The sequence below is a fragment of the Cyprinus carpio genome, chromosome A20, assembly GCF_018340385.1.
Source record: "Cyprinus carpio isolate SPL01 chromosome A20, ASM1834038v1, whole genome shotgun sequence".
In the NCBI taxonomy this organism is placed as follows: Eukaryota; Metazoa; Chordata; class Actinopteri; order Cypriniformes; family Cyprinidae; genus Cyprinus; species Cyprinus carpio.
Window position 1 is genome coordinate 9,475,788 of NC_056591.1, and position 11,252 is coordinate 9,487,039.

General features: G+C 36.1%; 1 pseudogene; it reads left to right on the forward strand.

Annotated features, from left to right (window-relative positions):
* Positions 1 to 7,517, forward strand: part of LOC109099534 — a 15,040-nt pseudogene extending 7,523 nt beyond the window's left edge.
* The last annotated feature ends 3,735 nt before the right edge of the window (positions 7,518 to 11,252 follow it).

Below are 11,252 nucleotides of genomic sequence, written 5' to 3' on the forward strand. Positions count from 1 at the left end.
TTTTTTTTGAACGTGCAGCAGCTGTTTTTTTTTTCGTTTTTCAGAGGAGAAGCCACAGACCAGATGGAATTTTTGGAAGACAGTGTTGCGGAATTTTTTTGTTTTTTTCTATTGAGTTTGTTGTGTTTTTGGCGGCTTTTTAGGGCTTTTGGTTTTTTTTTAGTTGTGAAACACACTTTAGACTCTTGTTTTTTTTTTTTTTTGTTTTGTTTTTTTTTTTTTTTTTTTTTGTTGTTTCTTTTTTTTTTTTTGTTAGATTTTTTGTCCATTGACCATCCCTTTCAAATTTTTTTGCGTTTGGGTGTGGTTATGGTTGAAGAAGAAGAAGCTGCTATCATGCTACGGTATATAATGCGGTTTGATAGTAAAACATTTGTAATTGTCTTTTGTAGTACTGAAAACATTTATGAGGAACTCCAGCATAAAGCGGCCTGTAGCTAATTGATAGACATTTATGCTATAATTATCCGGAATGCGAATGGTTACTTGGCGACTTTGGTTACATTTGCAATACTCAAAACATCAATCCTGCTATTCTCTCTATGATGAGTTATAAAAGACACTGTGAAATCCATTTTCTTATCCATTGTGGGACAAATTTGCCTCAATATTCTGTGTAACTGCCTGCCTTAAAAGCAGTTTTGTTTTTTCTTCTCACATTTAATTGCAGTAATTTTCAAAGGCCCCAAAGGGAGTTGACTTAACTTATTTGATTAATCAGCACATTTCCATTACAGCAAGGTAGGGTGGAGACAACAGAAGAAATGCCTCCAGGTCCCTCCTCTGTGTTGTTATAATGTGCAAGCTGAGAATCGATATATGGCTATCTGCCAAACCCACAGCCAACTCCTTTACCATGTTCTATCTAATAATAACCACTGGATTTATACCTGGATTTTGCAACTAGTACAGGTTGCACAGCGCGTCTTCAAAATATCTGTGGCATGCACTAACATTGTCTCATACCAAATGGATCTTCCAGGAAAAGTGTGTGAAGGTGTGTGTGTGTGGTGTGTGTGTGTGTGTGTTTGTGTGTTCGTTCAGTTCTTAAAATCCTGTGGTATTTCTTGCAGGTCAGAGGATATGTGGACAGCATGACACCCCATCATGTCATCCGACGGAGAGCTCTATCACGCTGATGTCACAGGAGTCCCCCTCCTGTCGGGATTGTTTGAACTATGCACTTCTATCTCCACCCCTAGCCTCCTGGTCACACAGACAGTTCTGTCTGTCCTGTCATAAACCAACCAAGCAATCAACGGATGCCAATATATCGGTACCAGTCAGTACAGTTGATAGTGGTATTTACAGTGAATTTGTGCATGTCTTTTTTCCCGTTTTATATTTAGGTTTACATTTGCTGTCATCTACGTTCATTTAAATCTTTTAATTCTCATTTAATTTAAAATGCTGTGAATGTAATCTCACTTGTACTATTACAATGACTGCTTTTAGCTGTATTTGCTCATTAAATAAATATAATATGTCTACTTTTAAACTTCACAGCAGAACATTGTTGATTAAAATGACATAAAGACATTTAATAGATGACTATCTATCTTCTATCTATATTATATTATATATATATATATATTAATATGTTCATATATATATATATTAATGTTCATATTATATGAGTATATTGTATATAATAGTATATATCGTTTATATATATCATGTTATATTATATGTATAGTATATGTAATTATGTAAATTATATATGATATTATATAACTATGTTTATATATATATATATATATATATTATAATACTTAGATTGTATATTTATATATATCATAGAAATGATTATAAATATTATAGATATTATAATATCTATTATATATATATATATATATGTATATAGTAGTTATATATATGTATATATTGTGTATAATATATATTATATGTATGTATTTTTTTTTTAAATAAATACTGTTCTTTTTAAGTTTTTTTTTTTTTTTACAGATTTTGGGAAAAATTTTTCAACATTGATACTTTTAAAAGTATCATGGACATTGAAGACTAGAGTATAGCTGCTAATAAAATCTGCTTTGCCATAGCAGGAATAATAACTTTTTTTTTAATTAAATATAATGGTTCCTAAACTGTAATAATATTTCACAATGTTTATATAGTATTTTTGATCATATAATGCAGAACATAAGAGACTCTTCTTTCAAAAAAAAATGTAGAAATTATATATTAAGTATTATAAAAATCTTAAAATATTATTATAGATGTATATAATACTTATATAATATATTAAATACCTCGTAGAAATTAATATAAAATTACTTTCGATATATATAATATTTTGACAACGTTAAGAAGATCAGCCAAATTTTTAATATACTGCCCAAATCTAGCGCGTCAATCAAAACCCTCCCACCCAACTGCACAACAGTAAATGCTGGGTTTTTTTCAGCTAACAACAGGTACATGTGATGGCTACTATTGTGTATCTAGTCTATAGATAACAATGCTATAGACACAAGGTGGCAGTGTGCTTTCGACTATGCTACATGAATGCCTAAGATAACTCTGATGCTGTTTTACTCTTCTCTGTTGACCCCCCCAGTCACCACCCTTGCTGAGTTCCCTGGTAGAGGGGGATCCAGCACCCCCTGAGCTCACTACAACCCTCAGCCTCCCCACCATCAACCCTCTCATCCCCAAACTCCCACCAGCCATCCCCTCCGCTGCCCGAGCACACGTGGGCCTGTCATCCCTCATCTGGCCCAACTGCGCAGTGCGGCACTGCGAGAGCCAGCCTTCTGGCAGGCGCGTGGGGGAAGCGGTTCTTGAGGCCTGGGTCTGGATGTGTCAGCATCCCCTTCTGCCCCCTGAAGAGATGGAGCGGCAGATGAAGGTCAGAGACCTATGTTCCCGCTCAGCAGGGAGTGCCATCAGCCACCTCCTATAGCCAGTCACAATCACCTCACGCTAACCAGATCTTACACCAAGTCCAGGTTTGTCATACGCTGTCTGATCTGAAAGTGTGCAGGCACACACAAACAGGATTAAAATGTCATATGGCTTAATGATGATATTGGTTTTATTTGCAGATTTCATGCCAGCCCAGTAAACCAAGCGAAAAATGTGAAGTTCGTTCAGGATACGTCAAAGTTTTGGTACAAACCAGATATCTCAAGAGGAGCAATGGTAATAATATTAGATCCTCAGTAGGCTGTAGTTGAATTTGGAGTCATGTTAAATATGACTATGCGCTGTGTGCAGGATGTACAGTATCGCTCAAATGTTTAAATGAATAGAAACTTCCAAATATTTATTTGAAATGGAAAATATTTTGTAACATTATAAAAGTCTTTGCTGTCACTTTTAATGTGTTTTTTTGTTGAATTAATGTATTCATTTATTTCCCCTAACAGCCCTTGTTTTTTCACTTACGACACTTTTTTTTTTAAGAGCAGGACTGAAATTAGTTCAGCTGTTTTCAATCATCAATTATTTAATTTAATTTTATTTATTTATTTTTTGTAGCTATTGCCATTCTCAAGGATAAAGAACCAGGCCCCTTCATCATCAGAGACAGTCACTCATTCAGAGGAGCTTACGGATTGGCCATGAAGGTGGGCCACGCCCCCACCTTCCATTCTACAGCAAAGCCGCCGAAAAAGTAAGAGAATCTCTACATACATAGTACTTTTTATGACAGCTCTCACATTTCCACTCACTTGAGCTGAACGATGACGCAATGCCTGTATTTCATGTGATTTAAAAAAGTACTTTATTGTGGGAAAATATCCGAGCCCCGTTCCAGATTTGAGACCAATGGTTTTGTAACGGCCAGCCACTTTGTCTGTTTAAAATGAACTGTCCACAGAGTCTGAATGTACAGGGCAACTCACTGAATGAACTGCAGTGAAATATTTGATTGGGGTTTAAGACCCTGGAGCACAGGATTTCCCAAACACTACTGTGTGAGGGAACAGCTGAATGAGTGTGAACCACAGCTGCCGGAGCATTCATATCCAGGAGCCCCTCCGTAAACATGGTGTGTTTCTCAATCAGAGGAAGGAAGGAAGACACACACACACACACACACACACACACACACACACACACACACACTGTCCGTCTCCTTCTGAGTCACGGATTCTAGAATGGCTCCTTAAGAGGGGGTTTCACACAGTATTAAGCTGTTTTTTTGTTTTGTTTCGTTTTGTACTATTTTTTTCTGTATCATGAGAAATTAAATTTAGCTTTATCTTTTGAGATAAGAGTTCATTGTGTGAAAACATACTCTGAGTCTATTTTCAACATCAGATGTGCGTGGTGTTCAGAAACTTGGCCTGGCCAGTCAGGGCGAGGCATTAAGGAGGAAGTAGGATACATACTGTTGTTCCTAAATGCCAGATGAACTAAAGATTAGAATAAAATGTAGAAAAGTCCTTCAGAACGATCTCAAAGCAAAGCAGCTGAAAATGCTCTGTATCTTTAACAACATCCCTGATCATTTCATATCTACTTAGTTTGTACGGCACATTTCAGGCAGATTGTTTTGTTTACCTTCGGTGAGCAGTTGTTATTGAAGCAGTTGAATATATATTGTACTTATTAAACGCATATCACAGTGCTATTCTCATTTCACATATGATGTGAGTAAAGCACAGCAATAAAAAATAGTCAGATTAATTCTAAGCGTTTAGTCAGAAGGATAGGAAAATGCTTATAAAAATTCTAAATTATGAGTGTATTACCCAAAAAAATTACCAGTGAGCTTTCAACAAGCTTTCAAACAAACAAATAATAATAATAATGGTTTTGATTCTATTTCTCTATATAAATGGGTCTTTCTAAATTTGGTCAACACCCCTGCATCCATTTCGTCTTGATACTTCATATGTGTTATCGTTGCTTTGGTAATTAAAAATAATTTTACATATATTATGTTCATTTCCTGTGTCTGTGCACAGTGGGCGATCTGTCCAGTGAGCTTGTGGCGGGCATTTTCTGATGGAGTGTGCACACCTAAAGGAGTTCGGTTTAAAAGGCTGCCCCAACGAACCTTATTTTTGCCGCTAAGTATCTGTTAAGGTCCATGTGAATGTTAATAAAGACACAAGTGCAGGTTAGAGCCTCATCATTTCATGGTCAGGATCTCCCTCTAGTGGTTGTAATCAGGAAGCATCATACAGCTAGTTGTTTCCCTTTTCTTTGTCACTTACTCAAAAGTTTGGCGGTCAGCAATTTTTATTTATTTATTTTTTTAAAGAAGAAATGAATATCTTTATTAACATGGATGCATTAACCTGATCAAAAGAGACATTCGTATTGTTGGAAAAGATTATTTTGAACTTTCTATGCATCAAAGAATCCTGACAAAGAAACATAAAGCAAATCACAAATGACTGTTTTCAGCATTGATGATGAAAAAATATATATTTATTGAGCACTAAATCAGTATATTACAATGATATTTGAAGGATTATGTTACTCTGCAGTATTGGAGTAATGATGCTGAAAGCCACACCCCTATTTTAAATCGTAATAACATTTCACAATATTACTGTATTTTTAATCAAATAATTTAAATCGTAATAACATTTCACAATATTACTGTATTTTTAATCAAATAAATGCATCTCTGGTGAGCATATGTTTTAAAGTTATTGCAGACTCCAGAATTCTTAACAGTAGTGTATATATTTTTAAATAAGCAAAATTGCAATTACATTGTTATTGTATGGAAAATATGGTAAACCATTCAGCTAAACTTATAAATATGATTTCCTGTATGTACAGGAAGTCTCACAGCTTTGGTGTGTCAGCATTCAATCACACCCATGGCTTTACCCTGCAGACTCATCATCCCAAAAATATGTATTTTATAATATTGCGTGTGTTCAATCTTTTTCGTGGGTTCAATCTTTTTAGTGTTTATATGCTAACCGAAGACTGCTTTCAGACCCTCTTGAGGAATTAAATGAATCTTCATCACAAACATCTACAAAACTCTGCAGCAGAGCTACTCAAACAGGGAGCAGGTAAAGGGATATCTGTGTGCATGTTGAACAATATCAGTGTTTATTTGATGTCATCCTTGTGTTAATGTGTGTGTGTTGTTGCTCAGCGTGTAACGTGGTGGTTCCTGGGCAGTGTGGATCTGGAGTCTCTGACAGGAGTTCAGGGTGTTCAGAAGGCACCACTGTGATTCTGAGTATGAATCCACCACCCACATCCACTGTTGTTCACTTTAAAGTGTCTGCGCAGGGAATCACCCTCACGGACAACCAGAGGAAGTGAGTCGGTCTCTTTATATTTCTGTTTCTTAAGTTGAATTTATATTTCATATAAAGTATTAAGTTATATTTAGATGCGTTTAGGGGGAGTTAGTGATAATGTAATGTCATCAATAAAATGGTAGATTTATGTTAGTAATCTTTTCTGAGTAATGTTGTAGTGGAAATGTTTTCTATTTTAAAAAATGTTTGGGGTCTGTACAATTTTTTCATGTTTTTAAAAGTGTCTTAGGCTCACCAAGGTTGCATTTATTTGATCAAAAATACGTTTAAACAGTAACATCGTGAAATATTATTCCAATTTAAAAGAACTATTTTCTACGTTTATATAATTTAAAATGAATTAATAGTTAATTGTGTGTTTCCAGATTGTTCTTCAGGAGACACTATGCTGTCAACACAGTGATATTCTGTGCCCTGGATCCTCAGGACAGGAAGTATGTAACACACACACGCGCACACACACACACACACACACACACACACACACACACACACACACACACACACACACACCCAACACAAAACAGTGCCCACCCTTGTTTGTACATTTGTTTGACTGCTTTTCATTCATTACCTAGTCCATACGATATATGCAATTAATGAAATTTGTCTTAAAGCCATCTTAAATTTGTACATTTGTAAAGAAAAGTTTAACCTTCTTTACACTTACTTAACTTTTAATAGGATGTTCTGACTTCTTTACTGCACTGTTCACAGGTGGACACGGGACGGCTGCACAGCTGCAAAGTAAGTCTTCCTTCATCACCTTCTCATTCTGTGCTTGTCACATCCCTGTTTTAATCAGACTATCTCAGTTCTGATGTAGTGCTAGTAATGTATTTGAGTGTGTACATTTATTATGTGTGTGTGTGTGTGTGTGTGTGACAGGATCTTTGGCTTCATTGCGAGGAAAAGCGGAGCAGCACAGAGAATGTGTGTTGTCACGTGTTTGCCGAACATGACCCCGAGCAGCCGGCCAGCGCATTGTTAACTTTGTCTCTAAGGTGATGATTGGCTCTCAGAAGACCAAATAGAAAAAACATAAGCAGAGATTCCTGATGAACCGCGATGGGGTCCAACTCCACATCCTCAACTTCAAATGTAGAGGAGCCGAATGTATTTACAGTTTTGCTACTGTAATCTGACTGCTTTTACTCACTGATGGTGTTGAGACAGTAAAACATCAGTATTGGAATAGATGAAACTTTATTGTATGTTGGAATATCCGTTTTTTTTTTTTGTTTTTTTTTTTTGTTTTTTTTTTTTTTTTTTTGACAAGATACACAGGGACGAGCGCGCTAAATGCCATTGGGACCAGGAAAACCCTAATTTTTTAGGTGGGCCACCCCTTTTCACAAGGCCCAGGACAACATTCCCAATTGTTCCCCTAGTGATGGACAAGAAGCATCCCTATCACGGGAAGTCTTTGAAATCTATGCGGCACTCTTTCATCACAGGACACATCCAGAAGGGGGCGCCACATTTCTTCGGCCCGTTCTCACACTGCCATAAACACGAAACTACTATTATTATTATTGGTAATTTTTTTTTATTTTTTATTTTATTTTATTTTTGCAGTTAGGTTTGCAGTATTTCTGAGGTCCTTGTTTTTGTCTGGAAATAAAAATGTTGGAGGTGTATATGTAGATTCATTTACATGTTGAGTCTGGGCACATACAGACAAAAGATGCAGACCAAAGACCATTTTGCATATGAATTTACAAAATGTAAATGTTTTTGATTTTTATGTGTGTACATTATCAAATACTATTTTTTTGTATCTCAAAATATTAAGTTGTTGTTTATCTCTGTGTTTGTTTATAAGTGCTTGAGCTCACATTTTCATTCAATGACAAGTGGTTTCCCTAAAAAGCATATTGGTATCAACTTTGCTTATATATTTGGAAATATTTATCATATAACTCATATTCTGTGTATACTTACACATCTCTTACTCATCTATGCGACATGAGAATTAAATCTTAAATCTAATCTTATTTGATAAATCACCTTTTTTGAGGTAAGCATGACATAACTCATGTGAACTCAGTGAAAAGGTGATTTTGCCATAAATTGCAACAGAGCCCGGTTAGTCTAGTGTGGTTGTACTGAAAAGTGGATTTTTGCGCCATAAAACATTTCACTTGGAATTCATCTGAATCAGACATAAACATGCACGTGCCATGACTTTTCTTACTTTAGGAAGCAAGGACCATGTTTTCATCACAAAAGATATTTTGTACTTTCCTTGTACTGTCTAACACTTTGGTTTGTTTGTAAATTAATGATTTATGGACTGTATACATGCACAGAATACAATATTAAAGAAACTGTATGGTACTAAATTGAGGCAGCATTTGTAATGTACTTTGCTAAAAGAATATGCTAGCTCCCTAAGGCCGCAAACATGCTGCAAATGCTTATGTTGTCTTACCTTATTATTGATGTAACAAATGTAAGTAGTTGTTATTAAGTGTGATTTTGTTATTCAGGCAGATAGCTAAACATGTCGACAGTTTTTAGCTTTAAAGGTAGGGTAGGTGATTTCGGAGAGGGTAGCAAGAGCAAGCTAGCTTTGAAAGAAAAATAAACCAACCTACAAACAAATCACTAAATAAATCCACGCCTCCTCCAAAACACATGAACGTGCACAGGTAGACCGGAGGCTAATCAGCGACACGATGAGAGACGGCTTTGGTGGAGGGTTGAATCCAGCACTGTCAGATTACCTCATGTCTCATTCACCGGTGAGAAAACATTACAGTATAAAGCACATAAAATTACAATAATAACGCCTTCCATTCTTGCTCGGTCTGCAGTAGCATAATGGAACACGCAGATGGTGTATCATACTGTACCTGCATTTAAGTATATTCTGAATTTCTTTTCTTTTTTAATTTTTTTGCAAGCAACCAAAATGTAATTCTGATAAAGTTGATGTCCTGGAGAGCACATAACGGCATGAAATAGACTTTAGTCAGGTAAGACGCCATTGAAATTAACGCTGATGAAAACAAGGCTGAATAGACTTTACAAAGTCACCCACAACTTTCACACCTATTTTATAGAGTTTTTGTCTACTGAAAGTATTTTTCAGAAAGATGTTTAATTTCATCAGCTGAACAATTGTATGTTGTTAAACAACACTACAGTCCATTGAACGCACTGTACTTCTGTCCTTCACAGCCTCGTTTTCATTCCAGTCAAAAATTAAATATGACTACTCTAAGGTCTATACAGACTTGTGTGTTGTCTTGTCTGCTAGAGGAAGTTCTTATATGGCATGATCAGTCACATGACATTTAGACCTGAGATGACGGGCTCATAAAATCCTCATGAAGCAAAGATGGCAGCATTCAGGAGTGCATGCTCCAGCCAAGCAACTGCCATTGAGATGAAAGGTAATCCTAACGGCTAGCCATATCGAGGTATGCTACAACTGTTTCATTTGGATAAACAGGTCGAAACTGATTTTATGTGTATGACAAGAAAATAATACTATACTGTAGGTGCAGTAGCAAAACCATGGTTAATTTTGTAGTTACTTTGGTTTTACTGTAAATACTTATTAAATTATCAAAATTATTATTGTAATTACAATAGTTGTACTAACAAAAATAAACAAATAACATAGTTAGACCATGGTAACTGTAGTAAAATCATGGTTAATTTTTGTAGTTATTATAGTTTTACTACAAACAAAACAATTGTTAAACCATGGTTTATTTTTAATATGGTTTTACTGTAAATGCTGTATTAAAACCTTAAGTATTGTTGTAGTTATATACTACAACAACAAAACGTTTTACTACAGTTACCATAGTTGAACTGTTTATTTTTTTTTTTTTTTTTTTGTAATACAGATATTACAGTAAAACCATAGAAACTATAAAATGACTATGGTTCCAAGTTACTATGGTTTTACTGTGAATGCTGTATTAAAACCATAATTACTGTTAAAACATAGCTGCTGTAGTTTTACTACAAAACAAACAACAAAAAAAGTTCAACTATGGGGACTGTAGCAAAACCATGGTTAATGTTGTTTTACTATAAAAAAAACATAATCAAACCATGGCTACACTAGTAAAAGCATGGTTAGTTTTTGTAAGGGATCACAGTTTGTCAAACTCAAAGGCACTGATTCAGCATAATGTGGTAGACTGCAGGTGGCCTGAGCTCAGCTCACCGTATTCTCTGGTGAGAAAGAGGGTAGTATAATGGTTTGCTTATTCAGAGGTTTGGTCAGATAAAAAGATAGTGTCTCACTTGTTCAGATGTGATTACTGATTAAACAAACTGCCCCTTTATACGGGCTCGGGGCAAGGGGGTGGAGGTGGAAATTAAACAAGAAAGAACGAGACACAAAGAGAGTGAATTTTCTGAGTAAGCTAAACTGGATTTCTCCAGTGCAGCGCCCCCTTCTGGCTCACCCTCCCAAATACAACAAGCTCTATGAGTGTGCCTTCTTACTTTTCTGTTTCTTTAAGCTTCTCACTATGGGCTTCAGTGTGATTGAGAGGAATGCCAGTCATGCAACTCTCCAGACACACACACCCACAATTCATCTCAACACCCCGCAGGTCTCCACATGTTTGCATAAACACACACATTGGAAAAGAGTCATAGACGGGAGAGTTTGATTAAGCACTGTGAGTGTATTACACATATATAAAACAAAGACCTGTGTGTGTGTGTACGTCTGGAGAGCTGTGTGTCAGGCATTCCTCTTCATCAGACTCATGGTCACGACTGGGAGCTCTGTGTTTTTTTGCGTATGTTTAGTTTTGCACGTTTTGCTTGCCGCTAAGTTCCAGCATCACGCCGGGAGTGTGAGCTTTGGCCATAAAGACACATTGTGAGGGGCCAGTGTGTCATAAGCGTGGCCCTGGGGTGGTATTTTTATGTATGGATACAGACTTTGACCCAGAACTTAATTATTTGTGGGTTAGGGGTGCAAGAGGTCACTGAAAATTTGTATTTGAA